This window comes from Ovis aries, chromosome 8, assembly GCF_016772045.2.
Source record: "Ovis aries strain OAR_USU_Benz2616 breed Rambouillet chromosome 8, ARS-UI_Ramb_v3.0, whole genome shotgun sequence".
Classification (NCBI taxonomy): domain Eukaryota; kingdom Metazoa; phylum Chordata; class Mammalia; order Artiodactyla; family Bovidae; genus Ovis; species Ovis aries.
This window is the reverse complement of record NC_056061.1, coordinates 58,840,014-58,859,419: the sequence shown is the minus strand read 5'-3', so window position 1 is coordinate 58,859,419 and position 19,406 is coordinate 58,840,014. Positions and strand designations below refer to the sequence as shown.

At 36.3% G+C, this 19,406-nt stretch overlaps 1 protein-coding gene across 39 annotated transcripts in view; it reads right to left on the bottom strand.

Moving 5' to 3' along the window:
• EYA4 (EYA transcriptional coactivator and phosphatase 4) overlaps nt 1-19,406 on the bottom strand; it is a 365,637-nt gene that overhangs the window by 163,129 nt on the left and 183,102 nt on the right. For 2 of the 39 annotated variants that reach the window (XM_060419689.1, XM_060419688.1), the window contains exon 1: nt 3,787-4,005. The exons of the other annotated variants lie outside the window; for them this stretch is intronic. The gene's annotated coding sequence lies outside the window, so the exon portion shown is untranslated. Of the gene's footprint in view, nt 1-3,786; nt 4,006-19,406 lie in introns of those variants that run through there. 39 annotated transcript variants of the gene reach the window in all.

Here is a 19,406-nt window from a genome sequence, read left to right as displayed (position 1 = left end):
AACCTCTTTCTAACAGTATGTTTTTTCATTATTACCCACCAGGGACCATATCAAAAGTAACACAGTACTTAAAATGCCACAAAAGGAACCATAAGATGCCTTAACATATCATGTTACAGCTCATATGAAAGTTGGTCCCCTCCTAAGTCTGGAAATGAGACTAGATTGCTATAATACTTAGCATAAATATAAACAGACAAGGGTTAAAATGATTTCCTCAAAAATATGTGTTATAAACTCCTAAGAGATATTTACCTATACACATTGATCTTTTTATACTTTTGAACATGTATCTTTGCAGTCCTGGGTGTCTCAAAACAGATACTATTAAAACAATAAAAAGGAAAATAGAATATGCAATTCTAAACTAAGAACTAAATACTCAATGAGCATAATGTTAATTTGGTAAAATCTACTGCAGTTAAATTCAAATTGCTGACTCTACTATACACGTTCTCACTGAACCAGTAAAGAATAAATCCACCCGTTTTAAATACGAAAATCTTTAAATTTCCCTCCATTCGAGTGAAGAGTTATGAATTCACACCAACAACCCTTTAAAAATAATCTTACAAACTGATCTTATTCCCCTAAACAGAGAAATCTTGCGAATGTTTTCAACAACGATTTTTATATCTTTGTTTTCTTTTCCTTTTTTAGATATTGGAATGTTTTGGCCACAAGGTTCAGAAAAACTTCCCCATTTATCATGACCTGCCAAGCACAACTGGCCCCTAGAAAACACAGTCCTCTACCACTTAACAAATTCAGCTCATCTTAGTCATGAAACTTCAAAAGAATTTGGCCACAGGCATAGGTTAACGATCATTTGTTTTAAAGCATAAATACCAATCACGTAACATACTCTAGTGCACCTAGTATCATTTGTCTACTAGGTACAATTGGTAACTAACCTTTTCAATTTGAACAACAGTCAACATAGAGAGAGTCTGGTTTATTAATATATAATTGTTGAATTTCAGTAAAAATTTCTGTTAAAATCTCTTGCTTGAATACATATATATACATTAAAAAATATTTTCAACAAATATTTTAAAACCTAATGTGCTCAAAGGTATCACAATAACTGGTAAGGAAAACAGAGAAAGTCTTTTAAAAGCAAATTGATAGGTAGAATGTAAACAATAAAATGTTAAAGGCAATTTTAAATTGAACAACATATACCTGTAGATTAATCTGAAGATGAATTTACATGATATTAATATTTCTGGAACAACATATTGATTAAAAAGTATAAACAGCTACATTTCAAGTTTTGTAAATTTTAAATTGTTTATCTTCCATTAAAATGACAATTTTTAAAGAGAAAATCCTGTGGTGTTGGCATCAAGTTCATTTTTAAAATTAAACTATACACAATAAGCAAAAATGTATCTGTAGCACACTATATTTTACTTTGGTTTTTAAATGATATTTAGATTTTGAAATTCAAAGGCAGCATTTCAAAATCTAAAGTACTTTTATATTAAATCTATTTTGCATAATCATTGTTATAAATCATATTTCCTCAGGTTTTAATCCAAAAATGAAATTCTTCATTAGCAGAGTTAATAAAACACAGATTGTGGCATAATTTATACTCTAAAAAAAAAACACAAGTTATGTGATTTCCATTTTAATAGATTTTCTATCAAATTAAAGTAACATTCTGAATTACCTGCAAGCTAAGGGCAAAAGACAAAACAGTTCCATGTGAAACATATTTCACATATACAAATATGTAGTCAGAAAAAATAGGCCCATTAACTATGTAACTCCAGGTAAAAACTAAGCAATTTATTATAAATATTTTCAAATGTACAAGTTGATTCTTTACATGGAAGTGAAATTTAGTCAGGTAATTTCAAAATTTCTGTGGTCCTAAATACTTGGTTATCATAAAGAATGAAGTACCCTCTGTAGTCTCAATGTAAAAATAGATCCCCAGAGTGGTTAAACTCAAGGGTTAAACAGTAAAGGAATTACAGATTAGGTTTATCTGTCGTGACAGTCTCATTCTAGGTAAACAGAATAAATAATTGAGATATACTTACAATTTTTTCCTCTTTGACCTCAATTAAAATGGCTTTCTGAGAGCAGGTTCTAAAGACAATTTATCCTGGTTTCCTCAATACACACTTATGAAGTCATCTGGCTTTTGTATTTCTCCAACAGCTGTGTTACCTTCAAAATTGGTTTATAGTATTTCCCCAAAGCAAAATGTGAGACAGCCCTTGACACACACAACCACCTTCCTTCTGCGGGTGGCTGAGTTCAAAAAGTCAGATCATACAATTTCAAAAATTCTGACAACAATAATTTATAAAGAACTTCGAGGAGGAAAGAGAGAAATCAAAGGGATTTAAAAAATTGGCCTCTCTTTCTATCTCTCTCTCTTCTTCCCTCTCCTCCCCCTCTCCCTAAGAAGTTATAACACAACACATCATATGATTATTCGTATTTGCTTTTGTTGTCAGTTTGGTAATATTTCAGTAGTTTAGGAAAGGGTAGGTGAAAGAACAAACAGGCAAAAAGTGAAATAAGGTAGTGCAACATCATTATTCAATTACACAGGATTCCCGAAAACAGTAACCGCAAGTCAGGAAAGGAGCAGGAAACTGGATAGTGCTGACTGATGCTCAGTAGACCCTGGAAGCCAACCTGGCAAACTTATTGGCTGTGATAATTCATCCTCCCTTTCTTCAAACAGGTTCCCTAAACAAGCTAACTCTGGCAGTAAATCAGTTTTCACAGACACTTAGAATTAGAAGACATTTTCTCCTCCTGAATTATGCTTTTCTCACAAGAAAATAAAACAGTACCAATAGAAAGCAAACCCTTCCTCAGTAATGAAAGAAATCTTGAATGAAAGAAATCTTTAAGATACTACAATTACTTGGACAATTCACCCACAGTTTGGTTCTGTGATGCAGCAAAAACACCAATTCACAATCTTTCTTCATGAGATTCAAAGATTTATATACACACACACACACATACACACACACACACATATATATATATATATATATGCATAAAAGTAATTTAACCCAAAACATTTCAAAGGCTTCCACCTCAAAGTTTTAAATCAAAGCAAGTGTTCAAGTGCATCTTCAAATGAAGGTAAAGACCAACTGGAAACTTAAGGTATTGTTATGAAGCTAAAATTAAACTTAAGATCATAATTTTGGAGGAAAAAAGTTCCATAAATGGAGGAAAATATTTGTTTTCATAGAAAATATAACATGCTTATTGAGATGACTACATCAGAAATCTAATGAAAATATCCAATTGAGCACAAGATTTCAAAACAAAATTTATCCAGAAAAAAAAAGCCTTTCATTTAAATAGCTGGTATTAATTTTTTAAATCCTACATCATGCATCTTATTAAAAGGGAAACATCCCTCAAAGTCTACTACAGTTTTCTAAGGAGCACTAATCTGTTAATTATCAATTATTTTATCACCTGCATTTCTTCTTAACATTAATATAAAGTGTAGTAGTAATTTAATTTTGAATTAAAATTCAAAATTATTGAATTTTATTAAGTAAAAACAGAGTATTTAACAGCTTCAGCATGGACCAACTAGGATTTTCTCTATAATGACCTATTCACTCAAATTTTATGTACATATTTCTTCTATCATCCTTGTGCTAAAACTGAGAAAAATCCAGACTTATTTTACCTAATACTATTTGCTGAGATGAAACTGCCTACACTTCAAGGATTTACCACATAACACAATAATTATAATGCCTCAATCAAAAGCTAAATTCAACTTACCTCATTCAAAGTCCAAAAACCTGAAGCTAATTCCAGTTTTATTTGGAAGTTTTGTGTGTGCGTGCATGTGTGTGAAGTTCAACAGCCAATAAATTCCATTTTCCAGTGAGAGCAGAATGAAACCCGGTTCGAGGATTACAGAACAGTCTGCAGAGTTTATAGTCTCAAACCAACATCCAGGTAGCTTTAAAAACACCTTGCTCTGTCATGAACCTCTGTGCTCCAGAAGCAGTGCATTTATTTAGGTTAACCAGGAGACCTGGAGAGTAAACACTCTTGGCTCTGACCAATGGCTTTCTGCGCCTTTCTGTTTATAGTAAGATGACTTGCCATCAGAGGTCACCCCCATCAACAGCTCCCGTCTTTCACTGGGATCTGAATTATCCTGACTCCTAGGCTGTCAACCTGTTGTCATGGGGACACATTCATAACCCATTGGGGTATCTACTTGAAGAGTTAAAATCCCTGCATTAAATCTTCTAAAAGCAAATTTTACTTGACTTTCTTTTAAAGTGAAACATTTCTGCCGAAGAAATACTTCATGGCAAGTTAAGAATTGGTACATATTTAAATAAGGATTAAATAGGATTGGTATTCTTTTAAAGTCCCAACTAGCATTTTATGGTTTTTGTTTTTGTTTTTGATGAGGCAGAAGACTTTTAAGATTTCACTTTCACTATTACATCTCTCCAACAAGCACAAAATTGTCTTCTTCCTCTAAGCACACATATGTGCATGTTGACAAAGTGGAAAGATAATTATAGGCATTTTAATTTCATTCATCTTTAACGTAGTTTTATTTGACGTAGAGGAAGGGGTGAACACAAAAGTGCTCACACAGCAGTTATCATTTTACGTAAAATATTTTCTAAATGAAAACTCTTCGTGTTTTCAAAACAGAGATATGTTAAACTGTAAAGAAATGAAAAGGAAACAGAAGAGTTAAATTCAAGAGAAAAGGCTAGTGCAAATAAGTCTCTTCTCTGGCACGGAGGTTCCCTTTCTTTCTAATGGTTTATAGCAAAAAAAGAATTGTTTTCTTTCAAGTAAATAATGTTATGAACTTTCCACATCTATCCCTTTAAAAATATGTCTCACAGATCTCAAAAAGAAAAACAAAAGGCTAAGCTCATGTCATAAATTCCTCCTACAATATTTCAATTTAGCATTTACAGGCATTATGGGGATTACTGCCTCCAATTTGTCTACATAATTCTGGGATGGTTATTTCTCCTTTCATTTTTCTTGGTCTCTAGTGTGGCTCTAAGATACAGTAAGGGAAAGGTCTCCAAATAAAGACCAACAGCCAAGGATCCAATCATTCTGAGTAATTTGCAGCACAAGTGTTTCTTGAAGTCATTTTCATTTCTGAAGGCAGAAGTGAGTGAAAAGCCACTACCTATTTCAGGTCTGCACTGCACTACAGAAACCTCAGCGTCCTTAGGAACTGAAGACGGCGCTATCTCCCCAGAGTACTGGGCATGGATGCTGCTGCTGAGAAACTGGTTAAGGGTCTACATCCCACCAGCAGTGGATGTTTAGCCTGGGTTTTGATGCCACTATAATACTTCTTTGACAGAGGACTGCCTCGTTCTATTAGAGTTAATAAAATGTGTTGATTAATTATTTTAGATATCCTATTTTTGACAGATTCAGTTCTTTGATCTTAGTGTGGTCAGAATCACTAAAACGCAATGTCTTCTTTGCAGCCAAACTGTCTTAAGTAGTTAGAGCTACTTCTTTTTTTTTTTTTAATTTTATTGAAGTATAGTTGATTTACAGTATTGTATTAATTTCTTCCATAAAGCAAGGTGACTAGGCTATACATGTATGTGTATATATATATGTAATTTTTCATATTCTTTACCATTATGGTTTGTCACAAAATATTGAATATAGTTTCCCATGCTATACAATAGGATCTTACTGTTTATCTGTCCTATTAGTATATATAATAGTTTTGCCTCTACCTAGAACTTCTTGAGTATTGTAATATACATCAGAGTTTTTAAGTTCAACAGAATATGCTTTTGAATTGGCTACTTTTTTTAAGGGATTATAAGTTATCCAGTATTTCCTAAACTCTGAAGACCTCTAGAAACATTCACTGAAGCAAAAATCTATGTCTCTTTCTATCCTAACTGAGACCCAACAAACCATATCGAAAACTCTGAGGAGGGCAAAATAATTTCTTCATAAATTAAAGAAGGTTGCCTGGCTGATAAGTTTCTCTCCCAATCTCAGGGGATGGGGCGGGGTTGGGGGGAGTGGAGAGAGGACAATGAGCCACATGTGATGAAAACCCTGTAGATAAGGAAAATATAAACATGAAAATAAATGGCATTTGTAGTTTCAACTTTTAAAGAGCACAGATAACTACAATTTTTCTGAGAAATATAATCATTATCTCAGCTTACATCAGGGCAACAAAGTGTTCCCAGAATCATAAAAGTAAATGTAAACTTTTACTTTATATTGTTATAATTAAGGACAAAAATTACACTAATGGTTTTTTTAAATAACATTTTATGGACAAAGATCGTTAGGATGTCCTTCTAGCCCCTGTGTACCACATCAATTAATTATGCGACCTAACAAATAGATAAACTATTCTTTCTGAGTATTTGTTTCCCCACCTGTTAAATAAAAGTCTCTACCTCAGAGTATGGATGATATAGCACTTGTTTTTCAATGCAAACCACAAAATTGAATACTCCATTCATGAAACAGATTTAATTTACCCATTATTGCTTTCATTAGCCATGCTTAAAATCAGGCATTATATCTGTCAATCAGGGCTGCTAATTTTTATGACATAAGACTCTAGGAACAAATGAGCTAATAAAGTAGCCCAAATCAAAGGTACTAGATGTTTTTAGAAGTCAGTAGAGCCTTATTATGAAGCCAAGTAAATGCTTGGTTTTCCTTATATATTAAAATACATACTAATAAAATAAATAAAATACTCACAGACACAGAAAACAAAATGGTTATCAAAAGGGAAAGGGGGTGGGATGCTGCAGCTGCTAAGTCACTTCAGTCGTGCCAACTCTGGGCGACCCCATAGATGGTAGCCCACCAGGCTCCCCAGTCCCTGAATTCTCTAGGCAAGAACACCGGAGTGGGTTGCCATTTAGGGATAAATTAGGAGCCTGGGATTTACAAATAATATAGATAACCAACAGCCCAGGGAACTACACTCAATATTTTGTAATAACCTGTAAGGAGAAAGAATCTGAAAAAGAATCTCTCTGTAGATATAATATGCATATACCATATATATATATATAACTGAATCTATATGCTGTACACCTGAAACTTACATGATATTATAAATCAACTTTAATTAAAAAAATTTTTTTAAATACTGAAAATGGCACTTTGAAGTGCAAACCCTCCATTTAGTCCTTTCAGTGGGGGCCTAACCCACACTGATAAAAAGCAAAGCTATTATGAATGGCTGCCTGTCAGTACATTCCAGTAGTGACTTGCCTGGTGTCCATACTCCAGTGGTATTTGTTAAATGCAAAAGTATGCTTTCAAGCAACATACAAAACAAGATTAAGTTTAGTCAATCATGACAACTCTAAGGTTTAGTAGAAATCACCTATTTTTTAAAAAAATTAAGATAAGTTAGTAACTGCAGTGTCATGGGCTACATCTTTCATATTCACCTTGACTACTCACCCTCCATAAACTTTTGCATGGGGTAGGTGCATCTGTAACCATTGCTCTTTCTTTGTTCCTTCTCTGCTCATCTCCTCTTTTGTACACTGTCTAGTAATCTCTCAAGAACCCTCCATCTCCAGAGTTATAAAATACCTCTAGGCTCTTTTATAGCATTTCCTTCCATTTTTCATTACTGGCTTATTAGTTATAAGACAGTTTTGGGAAAATCCTAAAGATTGATATTAAAAATTAAGAAATAAGCAGAGCCAACATGAGAGGACACAAGATCACCAAAAGTTCAATCAAATAATTCTAACAACTGAAAAATCATGGGGTAGGGAGAGAAAAACAATTTTAAATTTCTGTGTGTACAATAAGTTCCCAAATTGCTGGTTTGAAGAAGGTCATATGGAATCAAACCTAAACAGCCTTATATAACTATAGCAGTCTTCTTAGCCAGGTTGTTGATGTGGTATCTATATTAGAATATAAGAAATATAAAATTTGAACCCCAAGAGCCTATTTTTAAACAAACATTGAGCAAATTAAGTCCATGACTTTGTGTAACAAATACTACATAGTAATCAATGCAGTAATTATGGTCACCATTTTTTTAACTTTTTTCCTTCTTTCTCTGATAAGGCCGACAAACTCAAATATATTAAGAGGCCAAGTGGGTCATGTGAAGGAGAGAAGTGAACCAAGAAGAGGTGAGGCTACTGGCAAAACACATGTCTGTCCCAAACCACTCAAATTTTATATTTGGTTGCCCAAAAAGTTCATTTGGATTTTTCCATAACAATTTACAAAAAACCCAAACAGACTTTTTGACCAACCCAATGTTTCCTCTCATCTAGTCCCACATCTTAATACTATCTGTAGGTTGCAAATTCCTCAAGTTATATCACCTATTAAGATCCATCCTCTTGAATTCTAAACTCTCACTTTCTCCTAATTTATATCTCTATGTGAATATCTCACAGCCACATCAAACTTTAACATGTCCAGTATTATGCTTTACTACTTTTTCACCAAGCTTATCCTTCAGTTCAGTTCAGTCACTCAGTCGTGTCTGACTCTTTGTGACCCCATGAATCGCAGCACGCCATCCCACATTTTCCATAGAAATAAAGCCAAAAGCCAGAATGATGGGCTACTCCTTTTCCTCAAACTCTTTATCTAAACTCACCTAATTAGCAGGATTAGACCAACCTGAAGAACAGGCCTCAACCATGCCCCTCAAAGCACTAGACCAAATCAGCTAGAAAAATCTCAGAAACCATCAAAGTCAATCAGGTGGCATTATCCTTAAGTTTCTGTCTGTATCAACCTTTCTACCTCATCTACAGACACCAATGTGCCCCACAAGAGGAACACTAGGACAATTCTGTCATCTACAACAACCTGGCCAGTGAGTTGAGTCTGGTCTGAATGCATTCCAGGGTCGAGTTCATGTCGTTGATCACATTAGCTAAAATCACGAACAAACTTTGTATCACTTCTAACTGGTGTGTGTATGTCCATCGCTCAGTTGTGTCTGACTCTTTGCAACCCCATAGCCTGTAGTCCGTCAGGCTCCTCCATCCATTGAATTCTCCAGGCAAAATTCTGGAGTGGGTTGCCATTCCCTTCTTCAGGGTATCTTCCCAACCCAGGGATTAAACCTGGGTCTCCCACACTGCAGGCAGATTCGTAACCATCTGAGACACCAAGGAAGCCCTTCTAACTGGAGACAGAGATAATGTCCCACAGGGCACACAGAAATAATTAGTTTGTTTCTCCTCCATGAAACTCCCCTGAGTGACCAAGGGTGGGTTCATTGTTAGATGGAGTTCTGCATTTGATGATATATGATCTATAATCCTTAAACATTTGAATGTTTCTTAGGACAGCTTAACATAAAAGTCTTCTAAATGGCAACATTTGATGGGACACGACAGTGGAACGGCACCATTGGAAGGCACAGGTGGATGGTACATCCTATGTGGCTTCTAGGTCAACTGGTAACCCACAAGGTTCCCAGTGCAGCGCCAATGGCTGAGTTTAGTCTTGTTTGGGGGACCAGTCAGTTCGATCTCCATTTGTTCATACCACTAACCAGTGGCATTTATTTGTCCTATGAAATGAATGAATAAGTTATGGGAATGACAAGGAAGACACTGAAAGGTGTCCAGAGGCTTTCCGAATGAGAGGTGAAGGGGTTGGGCCACATTTTGCTTTTGTTGATGGACTATTTGGTAAGGTCAAGGGACACGGTGTGCCATTTCTATTATTCGAGTCACAGATGTGATGAGTTCAGAACCCCAGCTGGCACCTATGGGTGAAGAAGGGTGCCTCTTTTTGCTGAAAGTTTCAAGCAGCAAAGTCATAGAAACTTGAAGCTCAAAAGAAGTCACTCAGGTTGCAGGGTTCCAAAGGTACTGGCACATCTCTCTATGCAGCTTTTTCAGATTAGGAGAATCCTCAGATTTACTAGCATTCATCAGATTTATTAGCATTCACAGAATAAGCATCTAAATTCAGTTGTGGAAGCTCCAACAATGATACACAGAATTGACCAACAGGTCCCACTCACAAGGTCTGCTAGCTTCCTTCCCCCACTACAAACCCAGCTCAAGACATGTTCACTAAATTGAGGTACTCCCTCTCTCCAATGGATGGATAAGATGGAGAACTGGGTATGTCTATCTCACATGACCAGGAAAGCTTAAGTCCCTCTCCTACCCAGAGTTTCCCAGCATATTACATATTTCTTACCCACCATCTGGATGGGTGCATTTTGGTCTTCCTTCAAGACAGCCTCATTCCTAACCATCTTTCTCCTTAAAGAAGCTGAAGTTGGGGATCAGGGGGTGAAGGATCTAGGGGCAGTGAGGGGAAGAACAGCCCCGTGCTAGTAAACAAAGTACAATCATTTTCAGTTTTGATTGGTAACTGGCTCAGAGCTTGGTCAAATGAACTTCTAATACCTTCAGTCCATGCAATGCTCTGTATTGGGCAGCATCACCATCACTGACATCATCTATTTCCACTTGGGGAACCTTCAGACTTAGTAGTCATAACAATTCTGATGTGGCAATGGTATTTGCTTCCTATGGTTGACAAGGGTTTGATTTGCACAGCTGGGATTGTTTCAAGAAGTGCTTTTTAACCTAAGGCTTTTATTGCTCTAGTATTATAACATATCTAACATTCTATCCCCATTTCAACATAATTACAGGAATTTTCCAAGGCAAAGAGGATAAATGCAAGAAGTTGTCTAGATTTCTTTGGGTCAGTTTTTCATTTTCCAATAGATCATCTCTGGTAGAATTCTAGGGCAATAAGAACCCAAACAGTAGTCAATACCTCATCTATGGTTTTCCATGAAAGTTTTTTTGTTTGTCTGTTTCAGGGACAAGCCCTTAAAGCAGTCTAGCCAGTGAACTCTGAGACCTTTCACTGCTATCTCCTGGTGAATCTAAGATTGGTATGACAGACAGCAGCAGTGGCTAAGCCATAAAAGAGACCAACTATTGCTCCTCTTCCTTAACAAGTATTATATGCACACCAAGCACTTCCTCTTCCAAATGAACCAAAGTTCTAGACATTTGTTTAGCTTCCGCCCATTACTATTGCAAACTTTCCTCCTTTCCTGCTTAGGGTGTGAAATTATAGCTGTTGTTTAGACAGGGTCAGAACCTTCCTCCAGACCAAGATAAATCATCGTATGACTTGTCAAAATGGAGTGGCTTTGACATTGATTGGCAAGGAATTCCATGCCTGGAATACAGTTAGCAACAACCATGGTACCTTTCAGACAGCTGACTTTGAACCTGCTTCTGGGTACTTACACTACAACTACATCCCCAACTTGTCTTCATTAACAGGCAATAAATGAAAAATGATTTATTCCCTAACTGATCAAAAGAGTTGGTCAACACGTTCATTAACGAAACCCGTGAATTCCCCTCAAATCCTATGAATTGGGCCATGAGATTCTCCTCATTCTTTCTCATCCAGAAAGCCATGTCTTTTTCAGCATCCTGTGGTGGTTTAGTCACTAAGTTGTGTCCAACTCTTACAACCCCAAGGACTGTGGCCTGCCAGGCTCCTCTGTTCATGGGATTTCCCAGGCAAGAATGCTGGAATGGGTTGCCATTTCCCTCTCCAGGGGATCTTTCCAACCCAGGGATTGAACCTGCTTCTCCTGCATTGCAAGCAGATTTTTTACAGCTGAGTCACCAGGGGAAGCCCTTTCAGCATGTTATCCTCATGATAAAATTGGCAAAGATTTTTATTTACATGCTAATAGGTTAACATGTCACAATTTTCTATATGCTGGAAGAATACAGGAGACTTTGAGGTCATAGATAAAGGACTTTATTACTCACAGCAATAGCAGAAGCCAGAATATTAGCATTTCCTTGTGAGTGTTGCTGAGTTCCAATTCCCACAGAGTGGCATGACATCTGCACATGTTATGGGCTGCATTACAGCAAAACTACTCTGAGCTTAGGGAACTCATTTTATGATGATGATTATTATTATGGGCAGTAAGCATGCTGCCTTTTGCTACAGAGGATATGGGCAAATATTTCCAAAGTAAAACCCATTTTACAATTAAGAATAATTATACATCCATGATGGACTACTAAGACAAAAAAATATTAGGAGATACACAGTTTCATTCCCAACACCAGGAATGCCTCACTTATAATGAACCCTCACAACCTCATCAGGAAAATACCCAAATAAAGGCCAAACAAACTAGACTTATGAACAGTCAGAAATAATATCAAAGTACACTCACCTGAATTCATGGACTGTATTAATAGGACAGTCCAGTGGGCTCTTACTCAGAGGCTACTTGTTTATTATTACTTTACACATGCCTAAGAGACTATTCACATGCCCAAGAAACCAACTACACTAATTTTCATGTCTGCAGCTTCTCAAAAAAAGAAAAGGGAAGGCATAACTGACAACAACTGAGGAGTAACTCAACAGCAGAGAAAACAAAAAAGTATCATTCAAATACAAGAATCCAACAGATTTTTACATAAGGGAAATTGGCTTTCCATACTCCAACTGCCCTTCAGGGTTTCAGTTCATTAACTGTTTACAAAATGATGACCTTGGCCACTGGGAAAGTATGAAAATGTTCAGCCAGAGGATTTTCACAGGGGAAAGAGCCCAGGACTAAGTGTCAGAGACTGGAGCTCTCATCTAACCTAATGACAAGGTAACTTTAGGCAAGTCATCTCTTAACCTTCAGTGTATTTTTTTGTTAAAACAAAAATAACCAATGCCTTACATATCTCAACTGGTTGCATGCTACATGCTTCAGTCAACTGGTATGTGCTATATGCTTCAGTCATGTCTCTTTGCGACTCTATAGACTGTAGCTTGCCAGGCTCCTCTGTCCATGGGATTCTCCAGGCAAGAAAACTGGAGTCGGTTGCCATGCCCTCCTCCAGGGGATCTTTCCAACCCAGGGATCGAACCTATATCTCTTATGTCTCCTACATTAGTAGGTGGGTTCTTTCCCACTAATGCCACCTGAGAAGCCCACATCTACTGGTTTCTATAAGCTATTGTTTAGACTGTGCTTTGTAAATGTACAGGACTCCACATCTATGTCAGACAATTGTCCACGTCTCTGTGTTCCAGCCACCATGGTTTTCTGTCAGTTTCCTGAAAATAAAACAGGCCCTGTTTCTACCAAGGCTACTTATCACCCTCTCCAGTGCCTACAATGCTTTCCCCCATATTCTGTAAGACTGGCTGTCTTTCATTCTTAAGATCTCAGCTTAAGTTTCACTTTCTCGGAGACACCTTTCTTGATCACTCAATCTAAAGTAGTTCTCCTGCTCTTTCTCGCAGAGCCCTCTTGTTTTCCTTCTTAGTACTTCTCACAGTTTTCATGCATTTATATGTTTGCTCTTACCTAATGCCTGTCTCCCTACTCATTCATACACTCTGGGAAAAATGGACCTATGTCTGTTTTTCTATCAGTTTATACTATTTTCTTGCGCTCCAAAATCACTGCAGATGGTGACTGCAGCCATAAAAATAAAAGACACTCGCTCCTTGGAGGAAAAGCTATGACCAACCTAAAGTGAAAGTCACTCAGTTGTGTCCGACTCCTTGCCACCCCATGGTCTATACATTCCATGGAATTCTCCAGGCCAGAATACTAGAGTGGGTAGCCTTTCCCTTCTCCAGGGGATCTTCCCAACCCAGGGATCAAACCTAGGTCTCCCACATTGAAGGCAGATTCTTTACCAGCTATGCCACAAGGGAACAACCTAAACAGTATATTAAAAAGCAGAGACATTACTTTGCCAACAAAGGTCCATCTAGTCAAAGCTATGGTTTTTCCAGTAGTCATGGATAGATGTGAGAGTTAGACCATGAAGAAGGCTGAGCACCAAAGAATTGATGCTTTTGAACTGTGGTGTCAGAGAAGAATCTTGATAGCCCCTTGGACAGCAAAGAGATCAAACCAATCAATCCTAAAAGGAATCAGTCCTGATTATTCATTGGAAGGACTGATGCTGAAGCTGAAGCTCCAATACTTTGGCTACCTGATGTGAAGAACTGACTCACCGGCAAAGATCCTGATGCTGGGGAAGATTGAAGGCAGGAGGAGAAGGGGACAACAGAGGATGAGATGGTTGGATGGCATCACCAACTCACTGGACATGTGCTTGAGCAAACTCTGGGAGTTGGTGATAGACAGGGAATCTGGCGTGTGGCAGTCCATGGGTCGCAAAGAGTCGGACACAACTGAAAGACTGAACTGAACTGATACTCAAGGCCTAGAAGGGAACCTGCCACAGAATAACACACCAAATTTTTGCTAATGATTTTGATGAATATGTAAATATAAGGTTATACTAACCAGGCATTTTAAGGAAAAAATATATACAAAATAATTCTTAGAAAAATGTTTAATCAAGAGTTCAACTAGAAAAAAAGATTTGGTACTTTAAATGAGTAAAGCCTAGGATATCTGAAAAACCCAGCAAAAAATGGAGGATTCCTTTTCACTATGAGTTTCTTATGGGAAAAGTATGCTATGATGAAGTTTCAATAGAAAAAAAAAAAAAAGAATTTTTTAGACTCCCCTATTCATTTTCTTATTTGATCCAGCAAGATAGCTTTTATCTCAATTTTACAGTGGAAAATAATTGAAAATTCAGATATTTAGCACTTCCTCATGATCACAAAAATAATACTTCGATAGTTGAGATTCAAATTCAGATCCTTTGCTGAAAATGTAGTACATTATGATACTTCTGCTTTAAAGAGAAGGCTCTAATCAGAGGTTTGAGTAAGAATATTTCAGTTTCTTATATCAAATAAGTTTCAGGTCAGTGAGTTTTGCTGTTCTTGAAGTAAAAACTTAAAAGTCAACAGAAGCTGTGACGTTATCGGTAGGGTTCATGTAAGGGTTTGTTTTACCTTAACAATTGCTTTAATTCAAACCATATTGAAAGGAAAATATTATGTTATAGCATGACTTCAAGTAAACTGGGCTTAATGAAACATATAAAATAAATAACATTTACATAATTATTGTTCCCAAATAAAATATAGAATTATGTATAATTACTATTCCCCAGTAATTACTATTCCCCTATAATTAGGCTTCCCTGGTGGCTCGGAGGTTAAAGTGTCTGCCTCCAGTGTGGGAGACCTGGGTTCGATCCCTGGGTTGGGAAGACCCCCTGGAGAAGGAAATGGCAACCACTCCAGTATTCTTGCCTGGAGAATCCCAAGGACAGAGGAGCCTGGTAGGCTACAGTCCACAGGGTTGCAAAGAGTCAGACACGACTGAACGACTTCACTTTCACTTTCACTATTCCCCAAACAACAAGAAGCATTACCATAATGTGCCCCCAAGAAAAACTGTCAAAAGACCACCAACTGCTCCCCTTAAATACGGAACAAACAACCCTAGTGATGGGGCACTCCTTTTTATGTGAACACATTTTAAGAAAAATTAAGTATTAATAAGGAAGCAATTGCTTCTGGATTATTGACTACTGGAGTCTTTGAAAGCTACTACAGAACAAACAGTCTAACTTTTTGACGTGACCTGGAAATGGGAGTGTTTGGATTTATGTCAAATTCTGAAATGTATGGTGTGAGACTGAAAAATATTTTAGGAATTTTTCCAAATGATTTCTTTAGTTCAAAAATTATCTTAAAAGTAGATCAGGTACAATTATTTAACTAGACTTTAAAAAATTTTAAAAACTTACCATTATAAAATTCATTTTACTACTTTAGCAACATTTAGATATTTCTGCAAAATAGATTTTATAAGGAATATACAAACTACTGTTTCTGCTCTTACATGATAAGAAGTAAACTTAAAATAGGGTTGCTTCAGTTCAGAAAGGTTCAGGTTAACAAAAAGGAAAAAAGTAAAGACTAAAAGACCATTTAGGGCCATTATATATACTGCAATTATAATTGTAAATATATTGGAAAAATAACCAATTTAATTTTAAATATATATAGCTATTCTTAAACAAGTTTATCATGAATCATGAATGAAAATAGCAACTGGAGCCCAAATTTATGGTTTAAACAAATAATTGTGTTCAACTGACAGAAGAATTCCCCCTAAGTTTAAATTAATTTTTCCTAAACTACTCTGTTACCCATCAGTTATGATTATAGATATTTAAGATGATAACTATATAGATATGTACCATTTCTGTATCATATATTTTCCTGTTAGTTATGATGCTATAATATGATAGAAGCTCTTGAATTTAAAAAGTTTACAGACTTTACCCATTGTCTTCACACTCTCCTTATACTGAATATTGCCTTGATACTTTGAATACTAATAGATAGTAGACTAATCATTAGTAAGCTCATTCTCAAAACTCTTTCACATTCATGATCTCATTTGGCCCTCATAATACCAAAATAGCTGGCTTCATAATAATAGCCGTCATTTCTAAATCTGTAACTGAGCAGACATCACCGTCACCTCATGAGCAGTCAACTTCTCCTATACTCTGCTTAACTTTCATAACAGCCAAGAACAACAAATAATAAACTCAGAAATAAAAAAAGTTTTAGGGAAAGTACCATAGAGAGTTCTGGTCAAGCACTTTTTTATTTCCTTAACATCATCATAACAGCCATCCGAATGTGCATTATTAGTACACGTTGGATAAAATATGCCAATTTTATTAATTCACATACATTATTCCCTTCGAGTTTAAAAACTATAAACAAAGGACTCTTGACTGTATAGCTAATCATCTGTGCTATGAAGTAAATGTTTGTATCCCCCAAAATGCATATGCGGAAGCGCAATCTCCAAACAATGTGAAGGTATTCAGACGGGAGGTTTTTGTGAGGTGATCAGGGTTAGATGAGGTCATGAAGGCAGTGCCCTCATGATGAGGTTAGCGCTCTTACAAGAGATGCCAGAGAGCTGGCTCCCTCACTCTCCCCTGTATCCCTCCACCCAGTGAGGATATGGTGAGAAGGTGGCCTTCTACCCGTCAGGAAGAGACCCGGTGCCAGCAACCAACCACGCTGGTACCTTGACCTTGGACTTCCCAGCCTTGAGAACTATAAGAAGCAAAGTTCTGCTATTTAGGCCACCAGTCTATGATATTTTGTTTTGGCAGTCTGAGCTAAAACAATATGCAACCATATAATGTAACCCTATTGAGAATTATTTTTCAAAAGACCCTGCTCTTAATTAATTGCTTAATTAGGTTTTTACATTCAAGATCCTGAATTCTTGAAGTACGTAAATGTAAAACAGATTTTTCAATAAAACAGACTGAACCTTTGAACATAAGTAATGACACAAAACTCTTCAGAGACCTTATTCAAGATCCTAATATAGCAACCATTGAGAAAAAGCCATTGTAAGTAAGCTTAGGACAAGGGTTCATTCCCAGGAAACTGTAAACATTTAAGAACTATTTTACATACCATTTATCTGAAACTTTGTTAAGATGTCTATGGACCAAAAATGTCTATTTGTAATTCTGTTCTCTAAAAGCTACTTCAGTAGTTTCAATGAAAAGCTGACCATGCTCTGGGGAAAATAGAGGTTCCACAGAGAGGCTCTGTTTATATGATCTCCCAGAAACTTTCATGTGAAAAAAAAATGCATCTCAACCTATTTTCAATGGATCTGAGTCATATCTTTATACGGAAGCGGAATGCCTTTATAAACAGAAATAAAGTTTTCCACATTTTTTTTCCTGGCACAACTTTTAATAAACTGAAAAACTCTAGGATCTTTTCCTCCCCTATAAACTATTCTTACTCCAGAAATGTGTCTAAAAATTTTTATAAGAATCCTTATAAAAGCTTTGACAAAAAAGAAGCAGTCTAAGGCTGTGGAAATGAGTACATATTTTAGAATCTGAGTAAAGAATTTGTGTTCCATACCTGCTGCTTAAAAATTATGTAAGATTCTTAATCAGGATATTTAAGATAAAATAACAGCAGCCGAGTCCCTGTGTAACTGACTAAGGAGCTACAGCATAAACACTCAAGAAACATTAGCTAGTCTTTATCTTCTTCCTGTATCAAGATTATTAGTGTTGCTGCTGCTGCTGCTAAGTCACTTCAGTCATGTCCGACTGTGCGAACCCAGAGACGGCAGCCCACCAGGTCCCCCCTCCTTGGGATTCTCCAGGCGAGAACACTAGAGTGGGTATTAGTGTTGCTATGACTTTTTAATCTAGCATGACTCCTATTACTTATAATAACAATAACTATCATTAATGATTGGTGGTAGGTTCACTACTGATAATGAGAGATTACCATTTCACCTCTCTGGAGGTTACTGTTACACAGCGTTCATGCAAGAATTCAGAGGACATTTTGCCATAGAAGCTGCAACCAAGGATTTCCAAAGCATTATCCAACCCTGCCCTTAATATTACAAACACCCATGTAGTCATGACGTCTACAATTTTTCTTAAAATACTGTAGCATTTTCAATGTCTTATTATGTGTGGCTTACTAAAATTAAGCTATCATTAGGTGCTTTAATCATTCCATTAAAAAATGCAAGAATAGAGGAGTGACATTTCATCAGAAAACCCACATTCCCTGGGGTAGGGGCTACAAGTCTTCTGGTATCCTTATTCCCATCAATAATGAACATTTAGAAAATGAAAATGTTTACTATCAGAAATTGGTTTTCAGTGATGAAAACAGTGGCTTCTTGACTAGCACTATGAATGTCAGGAATGAGCTCACAAAGATGAAGTTAAAAGTATTCAAGATAAGTGGACTTCTAACATATTTTAGCAATACTTCCCAACTTTGCATAAAATGAGTATAAAAATCAGAGCAGCCTACAGCCTTTATTTTTGAGATGATTTTGGCTAACCTTTTAGGCTGAGTCATCAACTATAGAAGATTCTGACTGTATACTCATAAAGTGAGAGAATCCTGCTTTTGGAATTTTGACATTTGCCTTAACTGAAGTTTTCATACAAGATGATGATCACAAAACCTAAGGAGTATTAAACTTATAATACACAATCACAATACCTAAAAGGTATTAAGTTAATATTAAGCTAGAACTTCCATAAGCCTACAGAATAAACTCTAGGGCATCTTTTTGTGCTTGTTTTCTAATAAATGTTTAATACCTTCTAAATATAGAAGGCATAATTGGGTCTGAGCCTTTTTTCGTTTTTTTAAACCTAGGAACAATATTTGGAAGGGAAAATAGACAACCTTCATTCATCTCAATATTAACTATCTAACAGAAATATGCACACAGAAGCACAGGCACACTCAAACATTAGTGCTGCTCACTGGCTATGATGTTAGAAATGGAATACCGATTAATAGATAATTGAAAAACTTTATGTAAATTTAAACACAGGAATAATTCAATGATACATTATTCAGGAAAAATCTCTCCACTGTTAGAGAAATAAACATTATCAGCACAA